The sequence below is a fragment of the Triticum urartu genome, chromosome 6 (genome assembly GCF_003073215.2).
Source record: "Triticum urartu cultivar G1812 chromosome 6, Tu2.1, whole genome shotgun sequence".
NCBI classification, from domain to species: Eukaryota; Viridiplantae; Streptophyta; class Magnoliopsida; order Poales; family Poaceae; genus Triticum; species Triticum urartu.
Genome location: NC_053027.1, coordinates 92,439,597 through 92,462,216, shown reverse-complemented (window position 1 = coordinate 92,462,216; position 22,620 = coordinate 92,439,597).

Sequence of the window (22,620 nt, the reverse complement as noted above, 5' to 3'; positions counted from 1 at the left end):
TCCAGATTGAGACTTAAAGTTATCTAGATCAGTGTCAAAACTTGCATCGACGTAACTCTTTACGACGAACCTTTTGTCACCTCCATAATCGAGAAACATATCCTTATTCCACTAAGGATAATTTTGACCGCTGTCCAGTGATCTACTCCTAGATCACTATTGTACTCCCTTGCCAAAATCAGTGTAGGGTATACAATAGATCTGGTACAGCATGGCATACTTTATAGAAACTATGGCTGAGGCATAGGGAATGACTTTCATTCTCTTTCTATCTTCTGCCGTGGTCGGGCTTTGAGTCTTACTCAATTTCATACCTTGTAACACAGGCAAGAACTCTTTCTTTGACTGCTCCATTTTGAACTACTTCAAAATCTTGTCAAGGTTTGTACTTATTGAAAAAAGACTTATCAAGCGTCTTGATCTATCTCTATAGATCTTGATGCTCAATATGTAAGCAGCTTCACCGAGGTCTTTCTTTGAAAAACTCCTTTCAAACACTCCTTTATGCTTTGCAGAATAATTCTACATTATCTCTGATCAACCATATGTCATTCACATATACTTATCAGAAATGCTGTAGTGCTCCCACTCACTTTCTAGTAAATACAAGCTTCACCGCAAGTCTGTATAAAACTATATGCTTTGATCAACTTATCAAAGCGTATATTCCAACTCCGAGATGCTTGCACCAGTCCATAAATGGATCGTTGGAGATTGCATATATTGTTAGCACCTTTAGGATTGACAAAACCTTTTTGTTGCATCACATACAACTCTTCTTTAATAAATCCATTAAGGAATGCAGTTTTGTTTATCCATTTGCCAGATTTCATAAAATGCGGCAATTGCTAACATGATTCGGACAGACTTAAGCATAGACACGAGTGAGATACTCTCATCGTAGTCAACACCTTGAACTTGTCGAAAACCTTTTGTGACAATTCTAGCTTTGTAGATAGTAACACTACTATCAGCGTCCGTCTTCCTCTTGAAGATCCATTTACTCTCCATTGCTTGCCGATCATCGGGCAAGTCAACCAAAGTCCATACTTTGTTCTCATACATGGATCCCATCTCAGATTTCATGGCCTCAAGCCATTTTTGCAGAATCTGGGCTCACCGTCGCTTCTTCATAGTTCGTAGGTTCGTCATGGTCAAGTAGCATAACCTCCAGAATAGGATTACCGTACCACTCTGGTGCGGATCTCACTCTGGTTTACCTACGAGATTCGGTAGTGACTTGATCTGAAGTTACATGATCATCATCATTAGCTTCCTTACTAATTGGTGTAGTAGTCACAAGAACAGATTTCTGTGATGAACTACTTTCCAATAAGGGAGCAAGTACAGTTACCTCATCAAGTTCTACTTTCCTCCCACTCACTTCTTTCGAGAGAAATTTCTTCTCTAGAAAGGATCCATTTAAAGCAACGAATATCTTGCCTTCGGATCTGTGATAGAAGGTGTACCCAACATTTTCTTTTTGGGTATCCTATGAAGACGCACTTCTCCGATTTGGGATTGAGCTTATCAGGTTGAAACTTTTTCACATAAGCATTGCAACCTCAAACTTTAAGAAACGACAGCTTAGGTTTCTTGCCAAACCATACAGTGTCGTTTCAACGGATTTAGATGGTGCCCTATTTAACGTGAATGCAGCTGTCTCTAATGCATAATCCCAAAACGATAGTGGTAGATTGGTAAGAGACATCATAGTTCGCACCATATCTAATAAAGTACGGTTATGACGTTCGGAGACACCATTATGCTGTGGTGTTCCAGGTGGCGTGAGTAGTGAAACTATTTCACATTGTTTTTAACTGAAGGCCAAACTCGTAACTCAAATATTTTACTTCTGCGAACATATCGTAGAAACCTTTTATTTTTGTTACGATGATTCTCCACTTCACTCTGAAATTCTTTGAACTTTTCAAATGTTTCAGACTTGTGTTTCATCAAGTAGATATACCCATATATGCTCAAATCATCTGTGAAGGTCAGAAAATAACGATCCCCGCCGTGAGCCTCAACACTCATCAGATCACATACATCAGTATGTATTATTTTCAATAAGTCAGTTGCTCGCTCCATTGTTCTGGAGAACGAAGTCTTATTCATCTTGCCCATAAGGCATGGTTCGCAAGCATCAAGTGATTCATGATCAAGTGATTCCAAAATCCCATCAGCATGGAGTTTCTTCATGCGCTTCTACACCAACATGACCTAAACGGCAGTGCTACAAATAAGTTGCACTATCATTATTAACTTTGCATCTTTTGGTTTCAATATTATGATTATGTGTATCACTACGATCGAGATCCAACAAACTATTTTCATTGGGTGTGTAACCACATAAGGTTTTATTCATGTAAACAGAACAACAATTTATTCTCTTACTTAAATGAATAATCGTATTACAATAAACATGATCAAATCATATTCATGCTTAACACAAACACCAAATAACACTTATTCAGGTTCAACACTAATCCCAAAAGTATAGGGAGTGTGCGATGATGATCATATCAATCTTGGAACCACACATCGTCACTTCACCCTTAACTAGTCTCTGTTTATTCTGCAACTCCCGTTTCGAGTTACTAATCTTAGCAACTGAACTAGTATCAAATACTGAGGGGTTGCTATAAACACTAGTAAAGTACACATCAATAACATGTATATCAAATATACTTATGTTCACTTTGCCATTGTTCTTATCTGCCAATCACTTGGGGTAGTTCCGCTTCCAGTGACCAGTCCCTTTGCAGTAGAAACACTTAGTCTCAGGCTTAGGACCAGACTTGGGCTTCTTCACTTGAGCAGCAACTTGCTTGCTGTTCTTCTTGAAGTTCCCCTTATTCCCTCTGCCCTTTTCTTGAAACTAGTGGTCTTGTCTACCATCAACACTTGATGTTTTTCTCGATTTCTACCTTCGTCAATTTCCGCATTACGAAGAGCTTGGGAATCGTTTCCGTTATCCCTTGCATATCATAGTTCATCACGAAGTTCTACTAACTTGGTGATGGTGACTAGAGAATTCTGTCAATCACTATCTTATCTGGAAGATTAACTCCCACTTGATTCAAGCGATTGTAGTACTCAGACAATCTGGGCACATGCTCACTAGTTGAGCGATTCTCCTCCATCTTTTAGCTATAGAACTTGTTGGAGACTTCATATCTCTCTACTCGGGTATTTGCTTGAAATATTAACTTCAACTCCTGGAACATCTCATATGCTCCATGACATTCAAAACGTCTTTGAAGTCCCGATTCTAAGCCATTAAGCATGGTGCACTAAACTATCAAGTAGTCATCATATTGAGCTAGCCAAACGTTCATAACGTCTGCATCTGCTCCTGCAATAGGTCCGTCACCTAGCGGTGCATCAAGGACATAATTCTTCTGTGCAGCAATGAGGATAAACCTCAGATCACGGATCCAATCCGCATCATTGCTACTAACATCTTTCAACACAATTTTCTCTAGTAACATATCAAAATAAAAACAGGGAAGCAACAACGCGAGCTATTGATCTACAACATAATTTGCAAAATACTACCAGGACTAAGTTCATGATAAATTTAAGTTCAATTAATCATATTACTTAAGAACTCCCACTTAGATAGACATCCCTCTAATCCTCTAAGTGATTACGTGATCCAAATCAACTAAACCATGTCCGATCATCACGTGAGATGGAGTAGTTTCATTGGTGAACATCACAATGTTGATCATATCTACTATATCATTCACGCTCGACCTTTCGGTCTCCGTGTTCCGAGGCCATATCTGTATATGCTTGGCTCGTCAAGTATAACCTGAGTATTCCGCGTGTGCAACTGTTTTGCACCCGTTGTATTTGAACGTAGAGCCTATCACACCCGATCATCACGTGGTGTCTCAGCACGAAGAACTTTCGCAACGGTGCATACTCAGGGAGAACACTTCTTGATAATTAGTGAGAGATCATCTTATAATGCTACCATCAATCAAAGCAAGATAAGATGCATAAAAGATAAACATCACATGCAATCAATATAAGTGATATGATATGGCCATCATCATCTTGTGCTTGTGATCTCCATCTCCGAAGCATCGTCATGATCACCATCGTCACCGGCGCGACACCTTGATCTCTATTGTAGCATCATTGTCGTCTCGCCAATCTTATGCTTCCACGATTATCGCTACCGCTTAGTGATAAAGTAAAGCATTACAGCGCGATTGCATTGCATACAATAAAGCGACAACCATATGGCTCCTGCCAGTTGCCGATAACTCGGTTACAAAACATGATCATCTCATACAATAAAATTTAGCATCATGTCTTGACCATATCACATCACAACATGCCCTGCAAAAACAAGTTAGACGTCCTCTACTTTGTTGTTGCAAGTTTTACGTGGCTGCTACGGGCTTAAGCAAGAACAAATCTTACTTACGCATCAAAACCACAACGATAGTTTGTCAAGTTGGTGCTATTTTAACCTTCGCAAGGACCGGGCGTAGCCACACTCGGTTCAACTAAAGTTGGAGAAACTGTCACCCGCTAGCCACCTTTGTGCAAAGCACGTCGGGAGAACCGGTCTCGCGTAAGCGTACGCGTAAAGTCGGTCCGGGCCGCTTCGTCCAACAATACCGCCGAACCAAAGTATGACATGCTGGTAAGCAGTATGACTTATATCGCCCACAACTCACTTGTGTTCTACTCGTGCATATAACATCAACACATAAAACCTAGGCTCGGATGCCACTGTTGGGTTTCGTAGTAATTTCAAAAAAATTCCTATGCATACTCAAGATCATGGTGATGCATAGCAACGAGAGGGGGAGAGTGTGATCTACATACCCTTGTAGATAGACAACGGAAGCATTAACTTGGTTGATGTAGTCGTACGTCTTCTAGCACCGAAACTACGGCACCTCCGAGTTCTAGCACACGTTCAGCTTGATGAAGATCCTCGGACTCCGATCTAGCAAAGTGTCGGGGAAGAGTTCCGTCAGCACGACGGCGTGGTGACGATCTTGATGTACTACTGTCGCAGGGCTTCGCCTAAGCACCGCTACAATATTATCGAGGACTATGGTGGAAGGGGGCACCGCACATGGCTAAGAATATGATCACGTGGATCAACTTGTGTCTCTAGGGTGCCCCCTGCTCCCATATATAAAGGAGCAAGGGAGGAGGAGGCCGGCCCTAGGAGGAGGGCGCGCCAAGGGGAGTCCTACTCCCACCGGGAGTAGGACTCCTTCTTTCCTAGTCCAACTAGGAGAAGGGGGGAAAGGAGGGAAGTGGAGAAGGAAGGGAGAGGGGGGCCGCGCCCCAAACCCCTTGTCCAATTCGGACTGGGCTTGGGAGGGGCGCGCGCCACCTCCTGGCTCCTTCCCACTAAAGCCCATTAAGGCCCAATACTCTTCCCCGTATTCCCGTAACTCCCCGGTACTCTGAAAAATACCCGAATCACTCGGAACCTTTGCGATGTCCGAATATAGTCGTCCAATATATCGATCTTTACGTCTCGACCATTTCGAGACTCCTCATCATGTCCCCGATCTCATCCGGGACTCCGAACTCCTTCGGTACATCAAAACTCATAAACTCATAATATAACTGTCATCGAAACCTTAAGCGTGCGGACCCTACAGGTTCAAGAACAATGTAGACATGACCGAGACACGTCTCCGGTCAATAACCAATAGCGGAACCGGATGCTCATAATGGCTCCTACATATTCTACGAAGATCTTTATCGGTCAGACTGCATGACAACATACGTTGTTCCCTTTGTCATCGGTATGTTACTTGCCCGAGATTCGATCGTTGGTATCCTATATCTAGTTCAATCTCGTTACCGGCAAGTCTCTTTACTCGTTCCGTAATACATCATCTCACAACTAACTCATTAGTTGTAATGCTTGCAAGGCTTATGTGATGTGCATTACTGAGAGGGCCCAGAGATACCTCTCCGACAATCAGAGTGACAAATCCTAATCTCGAAATACGCCAACCCAACATGTACCTTTGGAGACACCTATAGAGCTCCTTTATAATCACCCAGTTACGTTGTGACGTTTGGTAGCACACAAAGTGTTCCTCTGGCAAACGGGAGTTGCATAATCTCATAGTCATAGGAACATGTATAAGTCATGAAGAAAGCAATAGCAACATACTAAACGATCAAGTGCTAAGCTAACGGAATGGGTCAAGTCAATCAGATCATTCATCTAATGATGTGATCCCTTTAATCAAATAACAACTCTTTGTCTATGGTTAGGAAACATAACCATCTTTGATTAATGAGCTAGTCAAGTAGAGGCATACTAGTGACACTCTGTTTGTCTATGTATTCACACATGTATTATGTTTCCGGTTAATACAATTCTAGCATTAGTCATGAAGAAAGCAATAGCAACATACTAAACGATCAAGTGCTAAGCTAACGGAATGGGTCAAGTCAATCAGATCATTCATCTAATGATGTGATCCCTTTAATCAAATAACAACTCTTTGTCTATGGTTAGGAAACATAACCATCTTTGATTAATGAGCTAGTCAAGTAGAGGCATACTAGTGACACTCTGTTTGTCTATGTATTCACACATGTATTATGTTTCCGGTTAATACAATTCTAGCATGAATAATAAATATTTATCATGAAATAAGGAAATAAATAATAACTTTATTATTGCCTCTAGGGCATATTTCCTTCATGCATTGCAATTAATGCATTGGTAAACACAATTCTTTGAGAAAAACAAGCGCATTAATTGAGTGCTTTTACAAACCATGAAAATTATTCCACCACTCATCATCTACCTTGGTTGGTGAGATTTTTGAATTGAGCCCTATAAACAGGAAAGGAGGTAGTACGTGGGCATATTTGTTGGAGTAAATTACGGGGGAGGGAAGGGGTGGAAATATTGCTGGTCACAACGGATTGGACAAGCGCGGGGGGAGGAGAGTCATGCATGCAGACTTTTTCCACATGGGGTGGAGTGGTGGGACCGCCGGAGGGAGAAGGAGAGTCTGGCAGGCATATTGTTTCCACACATGGAGAGGAAAAGATTTGGAGACGAACAGGCTTCGTACAGGTATGGAGAACGGTGCATAATAAGTCTCATCTTGCATGCCGGGCTAGGTATAGTCTCAAGTCATTAGAAACATAAACTGCCCACACATGTTCATATTTCAAGGTGCACTAAATTATTGCATGCGATGATTAAGGCTGGCCATAATGGTGGTATCTTAGGTGGTATTAGGATGGTCGTAATGGTAGTATCATAGCTAGTATTATCCATGCCAACTAGGCAATTTTGATGAGGTGTCATAGCATTAAATGAAGAAAGAGAGGGTGGAGTATCATATCATGATACAATATCATAATAAATGCTATGCTACTTTGTGTCATGCATGGCAATGAATAGAATACTACATGATACTAATATATGATACTATGCATTAGGGAGGTAGTATCATACACTAGTATCATATGCATGATACTAGTGTATGATACTCCCCATTACAACCAGCCTCATGCACATGGGAATAGCAAACATGCTGATGTGGCAAAGAATTAAAGAAGAGAGGGGGTTAGAGTAACTAGTGTTCATGCATGCATTGGTAAACACATTTTTTTGTGAGGCAGAGCAGGCTAGGCATCTCCTGCTATCTAAAACGGTTGTCAATACAAAATTTCCTTCATAGTAGCTAGGTTCAAATGTTTATCCAGTCAGCGTGCCTATTGTGATGTCCGTGCATCTACTGATGTGGCACAATTTTTTTTTGTGTCATGTAATAACAGCAATTACTTTCCAAGCAATAACAGACGAAGCATTGGACATGGTATAGTTCACGCGCAAGCCCGACATTCCAAGTTGAACTTCCACATCAAACTCATGTTCACAGATATCTCCACATTCATACATAATGTCCACAACCATGATTCACTTCAAAGCCAAAAAAATTGAGGAGAGTTATCAATAAATAAAAACCTCTAGTTCCTGCTACCAGTGCGAGCACAACAAGTCAAGACCATGCGTAATTAATTATATTTTGGTCATTTTTTGTGTTCAAAAATGTCAGCCGGCTCGTGGAAGGACGTGTTTCCGGCACACGCGCGGATTCAATGAAGGCAGGCGGGGCAGTCTAAAGCCGGTTGCATGCGGCGAGGAGGCATGTTTAGCCGGGCCTGCAGCGAGTGGGGCCCTCTTGGCCGGCGCGCCGGTTCAATGCCTGCGCTATGAGAGGCCACGTCCGTGTTAGAGCAATCACTCCCTCTAGTCCTTTTTTGTTTGCATATAACAAAATCTCGTTTTCCATTCACATTTTACAAGTAAAATTCGTGGACAAACTTTGACCCAAAATACGATGGGGACTAGTAAACCAGAACGGAGGTAGTAGTTAAATTTTTTTAATCAAAGAAGGGTTTCCCCCTTCCGATTTTCATTACTAAAAACCAACATCTAAATCTAAACCATAGTATTTGCCCTCGAATTACCAGGTTCAACATCTCGCAACATAAACCCATACAACCATACGCCAAGGAGGTACGTAGTACTATGAATTCCATTTTCGCTCCATACCAATCGTTCTAAAAACTATGTAGTACTTATAACGCGCCATTGAAAATTGGAACTCTTAACCCCGCTAAAAATGATATTTTAAACATAGCTACTCGATCTGTGGCAACTGGCGAGCCACCGCCTCCAAGTCGTTCACCTATAGTCCCGACCATCAACTCCTATGGATCAAATTATCATGCGAGCTGACTATTCCTACAAAGTTGCACTCCACCACATACCCGGTACCCGCGAATGCAGCAATTGTGCACCTAGGGTTTTGGGGTTTATTTGTTAACGTTGCCTTTACATAACACTCATGTGTGCGAGACAACGAGAGACCGACTGCGTGCGTGCGCCTCTTCTCTTTGTATATGTACTCCACCATTTGTCTGGTGTCCAAAAAATTATAATAACTACTAGCAATGTGCTAATGCGTTGCCACACGAACAAAGTAGATTAATACATATTCACCAATTTGATAGAAAAAAAAGTCTAGTTTTGAAATACGTATATCACTAAAAAATGTTATGTTTCACTCAAAATATATTTGTTTGGCGGTTTTGATGAGATAAGGGAGGAATGTTGTTGGTTTCAAGATTCAAGAAGTGGTATATGTCTAATTTCTACTCTTACTAGCAAGATGCCCGTGCGTTGCACGGAACATCAAGATCTTGTGGGAGAAAAGGATGAACGAAGGAAGGCTTTATCTGCAAATATGGAGAGGATTGCGGGTAAATTGCCGTAGTTTCGTTCCTATCCGTCAGATATAAATCGGACGGCCTATATTGCAGGATGGCAGGCCCACCATCATCACAAACTGTGTTTTTTATCCCTACTCTTATAAAAAGCATAGTCAATGATGATCGTGTGCCTGCCATCCTGCAATATAGGCCGTTCGATCTATATCTGACTGATAGGAAGGAAACTATGGCAATTTTGCAAAAAGATACCCACACCCCTCTCCACGCTTGCAAATAAGGCCTTCCCTTGTTCATCCTTTTCTCCCACAAGATAAGCTACTCATACAAATGCATCTTCATGTTCTGTGAAATGCATGGGCATCTTGCTAGTTGTTGCAAAAGGCCCATGTGTGTGAGAGAGAGAGGGAGAGGGGAGGAGGATGGAGTGCATGTGTGACAAAGATACAAAGAGTGTGTGTGCGAGTGGTATCAGCTTAAAATGAGGCTATAGTGTGTGTGTGCACGATCGAGAGGGCGTGTCTCAAGAAGGGAAGAAAAAACTACATAGATATAAGGAGCGGGAGAGAGACATGCATGTGATAGTGGAAGCACGAGTGTGCGGGTGTATAAGCCTATCTAGAGGCTAGTCGATAAATGTTTGTGACAGAAATACGAGTCGGGGGTGCGAAAGTGATAGTTTTGTGTGTGTGAGAGAGAGAGAGACAGTAGTCGGGAAGGGGAGTGGAAGCAAGAGTTGTGAGAGAGAGAGGGGGGGGGGGGGTTTGTCCGATCGGTAACAAATGAATAATGTCAGTCTGGGATGGAGACGAAAAGGAGACCGCAACAAATGTTGTGTCTACAGGAGAGAGTGAGAGAGTAATTTTAGTGGTATGATTCATATCTAGAGACATATAGGGTGTGTGAGAGAATCCCATAGAGAGAAATACAAAGTGAAAGACAAGTGGAGACTGTGTGTGTGGCGGTGAAAAAGAAAGCTTAGGTACCTAGTGATACGAGAGAACGGTAGAGGCATGAGAGATAATGAAAACCGTGTAATGTATAATGATAGGGAGAGTGTGACACTTCTCAAGGGAGACGTCGAGAGACCATGTTTGCGAGGATAGGAGAAACATGAAGTGAGCGTGCGGGTGAGCTGGAGAAAAGAGAGTGATAGCTACATGAAGGAGCATGCATGCGAGAGAGATGGGCATGAAAGTTGTGAACATAAAAGGGATTCAAATATTTCAATTCGAGATGATGATACATGTAATCCATACTCGAACCAAAATTGATCTATCAAACATGCATACTCATATGAATTCACGCGCATCTATGTTATTTATTATGTAGATATTACTGATCCATACATTTTAGTAGAACATAATTTGGTTTAATTTTTTGAATTCAACCTTATGATTTTGAGATCATTGTATTTGTAACTCATATTATACATATAAAGGAGCAGAATTCTTTATTGTGCTTTTGCAAGTATATATAAAAAATGATGTATATAGAATTATATTCCAATCGAAAATGGATCCTGCACGAAAAAATAGAATACAAACGGGATTCGAATTGAGTTGGCACGGTAAACGTGCACTCTGCAAAATTTTAATGAAGCGGGGAAATTCGCAGTAACCGCCGAAAACCAAAATCTGCGAGATGGAAATTAATACTGCCTATCCCTGCCATGCAGAGCCTATCTGCTCGATTTCTATAGGTTGCGATAGGGGTAGGTTTGTAATTTCACTCAAACATGACATAACCGCCTCTCACCCGGATTCATACACGGTGGGCGCCAAAACACAGTGTGTCCTCGGCCGAAATCGACTCCCTCCCCGATTCATACATGGTGGGCACCAAAAACAAACTCTCGTCGGCAAATATTCGATGTATGGGATATTACTGCCCTGTCCCCAACCGACTAATATTGCTGTGATGTAGGAAATTTGAAACGGGGGCTAAGTTTGTAAATTTCCTTGCATTTGAGACAAGCGCACCCTGAAGACATGGTTCCCCCTTCCTCTCCACATCCATTTCCCCATTCGTACTTCGTGGGCGCCAAAACACCCTCTCCACACCAGCCTCCTCCGTCCGCCACCCCATCTACCGCCGTCCTCCTCCACCATGCCGGAGCTGATACCCCGACGCTGTCGTCCATTACAAGAGGTCGACCTCACTCATCCATGGCTTCAGACCGGGATCCTTGCATCCCGTCCTCTCGCTTCATCCCCGCCGTTGTCCACCTTGCCGGTGCCGCTCCTACGACCGTCTCGTCCATTGTGCCCCGCCGCCACCATCTACCCTCCTATATCTGCTTCCACGCTACCGACAGCCATCGCTACCGCAGCACCGTCAAATTCTCAGCAGATGCATACACGGCGCCGCACCAGAGGCGGTACTCTTTCATATCTGCTCAATTTATTTATCGTAGCAAGAAAATAGATCGCCGCTGCTTTACTTTGACTTCTTGTCCATCACTTACTTGCTAGTTGAAAGCAAACATTGGTTGCGAAGTTGCCTTTGTCCGGTTTGCACCTTCAGATCCGCCATGGCACGCTCAACACTATACTCCCAATGCTTATGATTTTCCCATTTTATATTCCACACTAGTTAAATCACAGTAGACTAAATTTCAAAATTGGGTCAGTTAATTTTTTAGAGCTCACCGGAGTTCGCCGGTGCGAACGAAGGGGCTCGGGTGGGGACTTTGCTTGGGGGGCGGTGGTGGGGCCTCGCCGAACGAAGAAAACTCGACGCGGGTGGGGGCGGGGGTGGGGGTGGCAGAGGAACACAAGCGATGGGGGCCGGTGGTCCGGCTGGCGGCCAGTGCGGTGTTCTGTATGGGAAGAATCAGAGGCGAGGAAGAAGAAGGGTTATGAGACGTAGGATCTTCATCCAACTGCCTGAAATGGTTGACTAACCCAAATGACAAAAGTCATGCGACTTGCATGCAAACATGCCTTAATATTCAGTACCATCATCGTACCTGCTTAGCACTGCTCCTGAATCCATCAAGCTAAACAACGGGCCACTCATAATTCTAAACTTGTTGCTCAAGTACAAATCTGATATGATGCTGATATTAATAAAATAGATAACATTTAATTGGTCAGCTAATGTTCCTACTTTACTTTCGAAAAAGCATGTGCACCACATATAGAGAGACAGCAGGGAGTTGCTTTCTTAATGCGCTCTGGTTCATCATGTGTGGGCACTGCGCAATGAACATTTTATTATCCAAAATCTGCTTGATCTTCTTTAGCATGTTCCTCTTCTGTTGTTCTTTAATAAGTACTCTCTTGGTTCCTAAATACAAGTCTTTGTATAGATTCCACCATGGACTACATATGGAGCAAAATGAGTGAATGTACACTCTAAAATGTATCTGGATACATCTGTATGTGATCCATAGTGGAAATCTCTACCAAGACTTATATTTTGGAATGGAGGGAGTATGATAGTAGTACAGTATGTTCCTTGTAGGGAATATGAGCAGGGACATTTGTAGTGTAGAGGTCTATACGGTCGGTTGGTATGGACACTATCGGTGTCAAAACTGGCGGATCTCGGGTAGGGGGTCCCGAACTGTGCGTTTAAGGTGGATGGTAATAGGAGACGAGGGACACGATGTTTACCCAGGTTCGGGCCCTCTCGATGGAGGTAATACCCTACGTCCTACTTGATTGACCTTGATGATATGAGTATTAGAAGAGTTGATCTACCACGAGATCGTAGAGGCAAAACCCTAGAAGCTAGCCTATGGTATGATTGTATGTTGTCCTACAGACTAAACCCTCTGGTTTATATAGACACTAGAGGGTGCTAGGGTTACACAGAGTCGGTTACAAGGAAGAAGATCTACATATCCGTATTACCAAGCTTGCCTTCCACGCCAAGGAGAGTCCCATCCGGACATGGGACGAAGTCTTCAATCTTGTATCTTCATAGTCCAACAGTCCGGCCAAGGGATATAGTCCGGCTGTCCGGAGACCCCCTAATCCATGACTCCCTCAGTAGCCCTTGAACCAGGCTTCAATGACGATGAGTCCGGCACGCAGATTTGTCTTCGGCATTGCAAGGCGGGTTCTTCCTCGAAATACTCCATAGAGGATTTTGAACACAAGGATAGTGTCCGGCTCTGCAAAACAAGTTCCACATACCACCGTAGAGAGAATAATATTTCCACAAATTTAATCTGCTAACACGTTTAGCAACATGAAATCATGCCATGGCCCGGTCATTATTCAGAACGTTTTTCTTCAACCAGCACTACACATATCGCGAGGCGGTTTCCTTGACACGTCTTGTCGAAGCAGAGATCGTGTCCCCTTATCGCGGGATTCTCATCAATATGGGTATGGGTAACCCAACCGAGCCATTATTTACGGCGTTCGGGGAATAAGAGATTTTACCAGGTAAGTGGGGAGGCACATCGCCTCTTCCGCCCTTATAAAGGGACAAAGATTCACCCTTTTTACCCACGCCTTCTTCCTCCTTGCTTATCCATTCTCGCACACTCAAGCTCCAGCGCCCAAGTTTGCGTCTTTCTCCTCAAACCACTCCAAGCATGTTCGGAGCGGGAGGCAAGTGGATGGTCTCCTCCGTCACGGAGGAGAACATCATGAAGCTACGGGAAGCCGGATATCTGGCCGCGGATATCGCGCACCAGCTGCCAGATGCGGGGCAGATCATCCCGACGCCCAAACCCCATGAGAAGGTAGTTTTCCTTACCCACTTTGTCCACAGACTGGGATTTCCCCTTCACCCGTTTGTCTGCGGGCTCATGTTCTACTACGGGCTGGATTTTCATGATCTGGCCCCCAATTTCATCCTCAACATCTTAGCGTTTATCATCGTGTGCGAGGCCTTCCTCCGCATCAGGCCCCACTTCAGCCTGTGGCTGAAGACCTTCAATGTCAAAACGAAGGTGGTGGTCGGCCAGCAAGCAGAGTGCGGAGGCGCCATGGTGGGCGAAATGCCTAACGTCACCTGGCTTGAAGGCTCCTATGTGGAGACCATAAAGGGGTGGCAATCAGGGTGGTTCTACATCACCGAGCCGCGCGACAACAACTGGGTGGCGGCCCCCAAATTTCGATTCGGAATCCCCACGCGGCTCACTTCCTGGAAAGAGAAGGGCCTGTCCTGGGGTTCCCCAGTAGAGCTGACCGGACTCGAGACCTGCATCAGGAACATGATGAGCAAGAAAATCAAGCTCGTCAACATGGTCCAGGTGTAACACCCCAAATTTTCAATTTGGAATGTTATACATTAGATCATCACTTCATATCATATTTTATTGCATTTTGGTTGATCCTAGAAATTTCACGCAACTTAAGGACCCTCGGAGAGAGTTGGGGGATTTCGTTATTTTCATATTTGAGTTTCTCAAATTTTGAAAATAGGATCATTTGGTTTTATTTATTTTACCTTCAATTATTTCTATTATCAAAATATGAGAGAGGGAATAAAATGACTTTCCCAAAATAAATAAATATTGAGGATTTAATAATAAAATCAAATAAGATTTTATTTTGGTTTTATTTGCTATTTTATTTGAATTTAGGAAAAATGAGCGTTTTTCAAAATTTGCATTTAGGCCCCAAATAAATGTTCATCCTGTGCGGCTCGATTTTAGAATCCCGGGAATATTTATTTCAGGATTTATGGAGTCCGTTTAGTATTCCTTTTGTTTTTTTCTGAGCGTAACTATTTTTTTTAAAAAAAGAAGCACAACCGACTTACCGGGCCGTGTCCGACCTGGACACTTGCCCGGCCGGCTTTGAATAGCCGAGGAAGGCCCAGCCGGACCCCAACCCTAGCCGCCAGCCCCGCCGCCCTAGCCCGCCAATGCCGCAACCCGCACCGTGCCGCCGCGCCGCCCGCCGCTGCCGCCGGATCCGCCGCCGCCGGAGGTTGACCTAGCCGCCACCGGTTTTTTTTCGAAAAACCGATCAGTTTTTCGTCGGTTTCGTTCAATTTTTTTAGTTCGTTTTTTAATAGATCGGTTTTTCCGATTTATTTAATCAGCGAGCGTTCGCTCATTCGTTTGTTTTAATGAACGCGTTCTTCGTTTAGATCCAGTTAACGAACGTCCGTTCGTTAATCTGTCCGTTGTTTTCTTTTTCTCGGATTAAATCCGTGATTTTTCTGATCGCGATTCCTGATCCGTTTTTTGTTCTAGTATAAATTTTCGCTCGTTTATCCGAATCAGGCGATTCAAGCGCCTGGAGTTTCGTCTCGAAACCCTCTTTTCGTTTAACCAACTCAAACAAGTTTTTTCCACTTAAAAATTGCCCTAGATCCAGAATAGTAAACGAAGCTTGTTTCTTTTGTCGTTTGTCTTTCGTTGCTTCGTTCGATTTGTTTCTTTTTGTCAACCAGAGTTCTTAAGTTGAACTTTCTGGTTAGATATCTTATTTGAGTTTTACATGTGCATTAGTCGAGTACTTATTGTGTGCTTGTTTGTTTGTGATAGAGTACCCAGAGTGCGCCGCTTGCTACTTCGAATCGCTAGGTTTCCCGGATCATCAGCAAGGCAAGTAACACTTTGATCATACTTCCAATTACCCAATTTTATTGCATTAGATCAATCCTCACACATTGCATGATTAGGATCTAATTAAATTGTGGGTTTGGGAAGTAGTTGAGGTAGTACCTATTACCTGTTATTATCAAACCTTTGGGAGTTACTTATACGTTTGCTTATTATGCCATGCTATGCTAGTAGACGTGGATTGGGTGAGTGAAATCCATGACAGATGTGAGATTGTTAAATTAAAGGTTTATCTAAGGTGGCAACTTAAATTCACATCTGGGTGGATTGATGCACCTGGGTATTCCAGCGATTGCTTGTTTTCTTTTCTACCGCCACCCAGGCTCAAAGGGATCATGAGATTATTCATGCTAGAAACTTCCGTGTGCAGCCACAAGCTACTATGGGGTCTAGCATAGTTGATTAAGTCGTGCGAACTCTTATAGTGGTAGACTAGCAGATGTAGGGGAAAGTAGGTGTAACGGTCTACCCGATCGTAAGGTGCAAGTGCTTCTGAAAGACTATGTCTCAGTCATCCGTTTCTCAAACACCCTGTAGTGCGAGAATCCCAACGGAGGAGATCGAGTCTTGTGGGGAAAAGTGCGCAAACCTCTGCATAGTGTATAAACTAATCATGGTTAGCCGTCTCCCGGTTATGGACATCTTGAGTATCTAGTACCTGGATTATCATGTGAATCTCATCATGTTACTCTCAAATTAATTTTGTTGGGTTTTGTTTAATGATGATGTTTAATTTGGATTGAGAATGCTGTCAACCATTCTCAATGTTTAACAACCACCATGATAGTTAAATAAAATTTATTCCTTTGCAGTAGGGAAAAATTGGCTTTACGCAAAACTGTAACCATAGAGATTTCCACCAGCCAAATATGCATGTAGTATAGCCTTATTCTTCCATTGCTCTCTATGTGTTACATTGCCAGCATATTCCATGTGCTGACCCGTTTCGGGCTGCAACGTTAATGTTGCAGACTTTTCAGACGACGATTAAGGTGCCTTTAGGTCGTGGTTCTATACTCAGTGATGTCGTTGGAGTTGATGGACTCACTTATCATCCAAGCCTTCTGCTGTTATCGTTTTTAGACGGCCTTAAGCCACATTTCTTGTAATAAGTTCTCTTTTGAGACACTCAATGTAATAAGCGTGTGATTGCTACTCTGTTATAAATCCCTCAAGTACTGTGTGGTGTCAGCATTACTGATCCAGGAATGACACCTGAGCACAGAGATTGGACCGTTTGAGGTCTGGTCGCTACAAGATGGTATCAGAGCACACGCTGACTGTAGGACACGACCACTAAGCTAAAAGACCTAGATCACTACTCACTCTCTTCTCATTCTGACTTCTCATCTTTTCTACTCTTTTAGTATGGCGGATGCAAGGAACAAGTTCACGCAACCGGATGAAGATACCCCCTTTGGACGTCACTTGAAGGAAGTCACTAGATGCCTGAACATAGGAGTACCAAGCTTCACCGGGACCTACAACGCCACTTTATCGGAACAAGAGCGCTGGATGATTCAAGTTCAAGTTCCAGGAAGGACGTTCATGCCAGTCACTGAGCCCATAGAGTTTTCTTTTGATGCACCAACTTGGAGTCTAGGAAAGAGCATGGCAGCTCACATCGCCATGGGATGCATTGGAGAAGTTTACCGCAATGATCTCAAGGATACTATCTACCAGATTTGTGGGCGCCGAGATGAGCACTGGGAGATGATCAGCACCAGGAAGGATAGATCAATTGCAGCTTTTATCCAGGAGTTAAACCAGCACATTCGACGTCAGGAGAACCAGATGTGCGCCGACATGATAGATCTGAAGAAGGCAAGGACAAGAATCAAGGAATTGGAGGAAGAACTCAAGGCTACGCGTGAAGATTATGAAGAGGATATCGAAGTATTAGTGGAGAAGAATGACGACCTGATCAAGAAGATTGGAATATTCATGGGAGGCCCTACACCAGTAGAAGAAGGCGAAGAACCCAAGGAGATTCGCCCGGAAGACTACATCATCATCGACGACACCGACTCAGATCCATATGATAGCGATGATGACTATGTTGATGAAGCTGGAGCAGATATAATGGAGTCTGCAACCGAAGAATATATCTAGTAGACCACCCCAACCGTAGTAGTAGTCCACCATGTAAATATAGTAGTCCAAGCACTTTTGCGATAGATAGATCGATTGTATGCCCTTGTTTGATTGAATGCAGTGAATTTTTTGCTTTTGCCTCATGTGCATATGGGTAGTGTTTTCTCTCTAGACCCCTCTCTATTCTTAAATCTCATCTTTTCTAAACCCTCAGATGCCTCCGAGACGTGACCCCGGATTTACCTTCCCATCGGATCTCACCCACTTGATCCAGCAACACAACACATTGATGCAGTTGCTAGTCCAGAATCAGAATCAGGGGAACAACAACAACAACAACAACCCACCACCACCACCACCTTTTGATCACTTAGCCCGTTTTCTTAGGCTGAATCCGCCGGTGTTCTCCAGTAGCACCGAACCGATAGTAGCAGATGATTGGCTCCGTAAGACAGCAAGGGAGTTGACCACCGCAGGATGCACAGATGCGGAAAAGGTGAAGTTTGCCGCACATCAGCTTGAAGGACCCGCAGCATCATAGTGGGAGAATTTCACAGCCACTTTCCCTATCGACACTGTCACATGGGACTAGTTTCAGCAAGCTTTTCGTACTGCCCATGTTTCAGCAGGAGCTACGGCCATGAAGAAGCGAGAGTTTCGCAACTTGCGCCAAGGAGGAAGGACAGTTGGTCAGTATGTGGAGGACTTTAGTAAGTTAGCACGTTATGCCCAGATGATGTAGCTACGGATGCAGCTAAGCAGGAGAAGTTTCTGGAAGGACAGAATGATGAGTTGATCATGCAGTTGACGCTAGCAACCTTCAACAACTACCAGGAGTTGGTAGACCGTGCTCTTATGATTGAAGGGAAGCAGCAGCAGATTGAGACCCGCAAGAGGAAGTATCGACAGGGGAAGTACAATTCAGGAGCTCAGCAGAAGCCACATTTTACCCCTAGACCAGGAGGACATTTTCAGCATACCCATGGAGGAGGTAGCTCGCACAATCACACTGGCACCAAGAATGGTAATGGGAATGGAGGAAGCAACGACCAGAACCGTACCAACCCATCAACCCCAGCCAAGAGAGACCTGAGCCAAGTCACTTGTTTCAAGTGCCAGAAGACCGGACATTATGCCAATGAATGTCCTGAATCCCAGAATGGAAATGGCAATGGAAGCTCTGGGAAGAAGCCGAACCCTTTCAACAGGGGACAGGTGAACCACGTTAACGTGGAGGAGGTTGAAGAGCAGCCGGATGCTGTAATCGGTAAGTTTTTGGTTAAGTCATTTACTGCACTCGTTCTTTTTGATACTGGTGCATCGCATTCATACATATCAAGGGGATTTGTGGATAAGTATAATCTGCCCACCAAAGTTCTTAGAACACCTATGTTAGTAAGCTCACCAGGAGCAGAGTATATGGCTAGCCAAGGATATTTCAAGTGCCACTGAGTATAGGTAGGCATGTGTTTCCCTCGGATTTAATCATTTTGGAATCACAAGGATTGGATGTAATTCTGGGTATGGATTGGCCGTCGATGTATGGAGGAAACATCGATTGCGCTAGTAAGTCGATCTTGCTTACCACCCCAGAAGGGAGAAGGATCAAGTATGTATCCCGACATGTGCCAAAAAGGACTCAAGTTAATTGTTTAACAGGAGTTGTGTAGGAGGACGTACCCGTGGTGAAGGATTTCCCTGATGTATTTCCAGAGGAGTTGCCAGGCATGCCACCGGATAGAGATATTGAGTTTTTGATTGAGCTTTTGCCAGGCACAGGGCCAATATCAAAGAGACCATATAGGATGTCCGCAAAGGATTTGGTGGAGATTAAGAAGCAGATTAATGAGTTACTAGATAAAGGATATATTCGCCCAAGTTCTTCGCCTTAGGGATCGCCAGTACTTCTAGTGGAGAAGAAGGATGGATCGTTAAGGATGGTTGTTGATTATCGAGGATTGAATGAAGTAACCATCAAGAACAAGTACCCACTACCAATGATCAATGATCTGTTTGATCGATTGCAAGGAGCTAAGGTACTTTCCAAGATCGATCTGCGATCAGGATACCATCAGTTGAAGATTCGAGAACAGGATATACCTAAGACGGCTTTTACCACCAGGTATGGGTTGTACGAGTATACTATTATGTCATTCGTTTGACTAGCGCACCTGCATATTTTATGAACATGATGAACAAAGTATTCATGGAGTTTTTGGATAAGTTCATCATGGTGTTCATTGATGATATCCTGGTATACTCGAAGAATGAAGAGGAGCATAAGGAGCATTTGCGTTTGGTACTTGGTAAGCTCAGAGAACATGAGTTATATGCCAAGTTTAGCAAATGTGAGTTTTGGTTGAAGGAAGTTGGATTTCTCGGACACGTTATATCTGGAGAAGGTATAGCAGTAGATCCCACTAAGTTTGATACCGTGACAAATTGGGAAGCCCCAACAACAGTTGGAGAGATCCGGAGTTTTCTTGGACTCGCAGGATACTACTGATACATCTCCACCGTGTCTATAATTTTTGATTGCTCCATGCTATATTATCTACTGTTTTGGGCAATATTTGGCTTTATTATCCACTTTTATATTATGTTTGGGACTAACCTATTAACCGGAGGCCCAGCCCAGATTTGTTGTTTTATGCCTATTTCAGTGTTTTGAGGAAAAGGAATATCAGACGGAGTCGAAACGCAACGAAATCAACTGGAGAAGTTATTTTTGGAAGGAAACACACCTGATGGAGTTGGACCCCACGTCAGAAGATACAGGAGCTGCCCACGAGGGTGGGGGGGTGCCCACCCCCCTAGGGCGCGCCCCCTGCCTCGTGGGGCCCCCGAAGCTCCACCGACGTACTCCTTGCACCCATATATACCTACGTAACCTAAAACTTCTAGAACAGAGATTAGATCGGGAGTTCCGCCGCCAGAAGCCTCCGTAGCCACCAAAAGTCAATCGGGACCCTGTTCCGGCACCCTGCCGGAGGGGGGATCCCTCACTGGTGGCCATCTTCATCATCCTGGTGCTCTCCATGACGAGGAGGGAGTAGTTCTCCCTCAGGGCTGAGGGTATGTACCAGTAGCTATGTGTTTGATCTCTCTCTCTCTCTCGTGTTCTTGATTTGGCAGGATCTTGATGTATCGCGAGCTTTGCTATTATAGTTGGATCCTATGTTTCTCCTCCCCCTCTTCTCTCTTGTAATGAATTGAGTTTTCCCTTTGGAGTTATCTTATCGAATTGAGTCTTTAAAGACTTGAGAACACTTGATGTATGTCTTGGTGATCAACTTGCGGGTTTCATGACATTGGGAACCTATGCATAGGGGTTGGCACACGTTTTCATCGAGATTCTCCGGTAGAAACATTGGGCACTCTTTGAGGTCCTTTGTGTTGCTTGAATAGATGAATCTGAGATTGTGTGATGCATATCGTATAATCATACCCACGGATACTTGAGGTGACATTGGACTATCTAGGTGACATTAGGGTTTTGGTTGATTTGTGTCTTAAGGTGTTATTCTAGTGTGAACTCTAGGGCTGTTTGTGACACTTATAGGAATAGCCCACCGGATTGATTGGAAAGAATAACTTTGACGTGGTTTCGTACCCTACCATAATCTCTTCGTTCGTTCTCCGCTATTAGTGACTTTGGAGTGGCTCTTTGTTGCATGTTGAGGGATAGTTATGTGATCCAATTATGTTAGTATTGTTGAGGGAACTTACACTAGCGAAAGTATGAACCCTAGGCCCTATTTCCTATCATTGAAATACCGTTTACGCTCACTTTTATCACTTTCTACCTTGCTGTTTTTTATAATTTAAGATTAAAATACCTTTATCTACTATCCATATACCACTTGTTTCACCATCTCTTCGCCGAACTAGTGCACCTATACAATTTACCATTGTATTGGGTGTGTTGGGGAGACAAGAGACTCTTTGTTATTTGGTTGCAGGGTTGCTTGAGAGAGGCCATCTTCATCCTACGCCTCCTATGGATTGATAAACCTTAGGTCATCCACATGAGGGAAATTTGCTACTGTCCTACAAACCTCTGCACTTGGAGGCCCAACAACGTCTACAAGAAGAAGGTTGTGTAGTAGACATCAACTACCAGAGGTTTATTGAAGAATTTCTCAAAGATTGCGAAGCCTATGACGGAGCTGTTGAAAAAGGATACCAAGTTCATATGGACTGAGGAATGTGAGGCTAGTTTCCAGGAGTTGAAGAAATGTTTGGTTACATCACCTGTGTTGATTTTGCTAGATCAGACCAAGGATTATGAGGTGTATTGCGGCGCTTCACGTCGTGGACTTGGAGCCATGCTTATGCAGGAAGGAAGAGTTGTTTCATATGCCTCACGACAGCTTAAGCCTCATGAGTTGAATTATGCTACGCATGATTTGGAGTTAGCAGCCGTAGTGCATGCATTGAAGACCTTGAGACATTTTCTCATTGGAAACCATTGTGAGGTGTACACGTATCACAAGAGTTTGAAGTATATTTTCACATAGAAGGAGTTGAATCTCAGGCAAAGGAGATGGTTGGATCTCATCAAGGATTATGATATGAGATTGCATTATCACCCCGGAAAGGATAACGTAGTAGCTGACGCGTTGAGTCATAAAAGCCATGTCAACACCTTAATGATGGGAGATTTACCAAGAGAGTTAGCCGAGAATCTTCGTGAGCTATGTTTGGAGATAGTCCCGAGAGGCTAT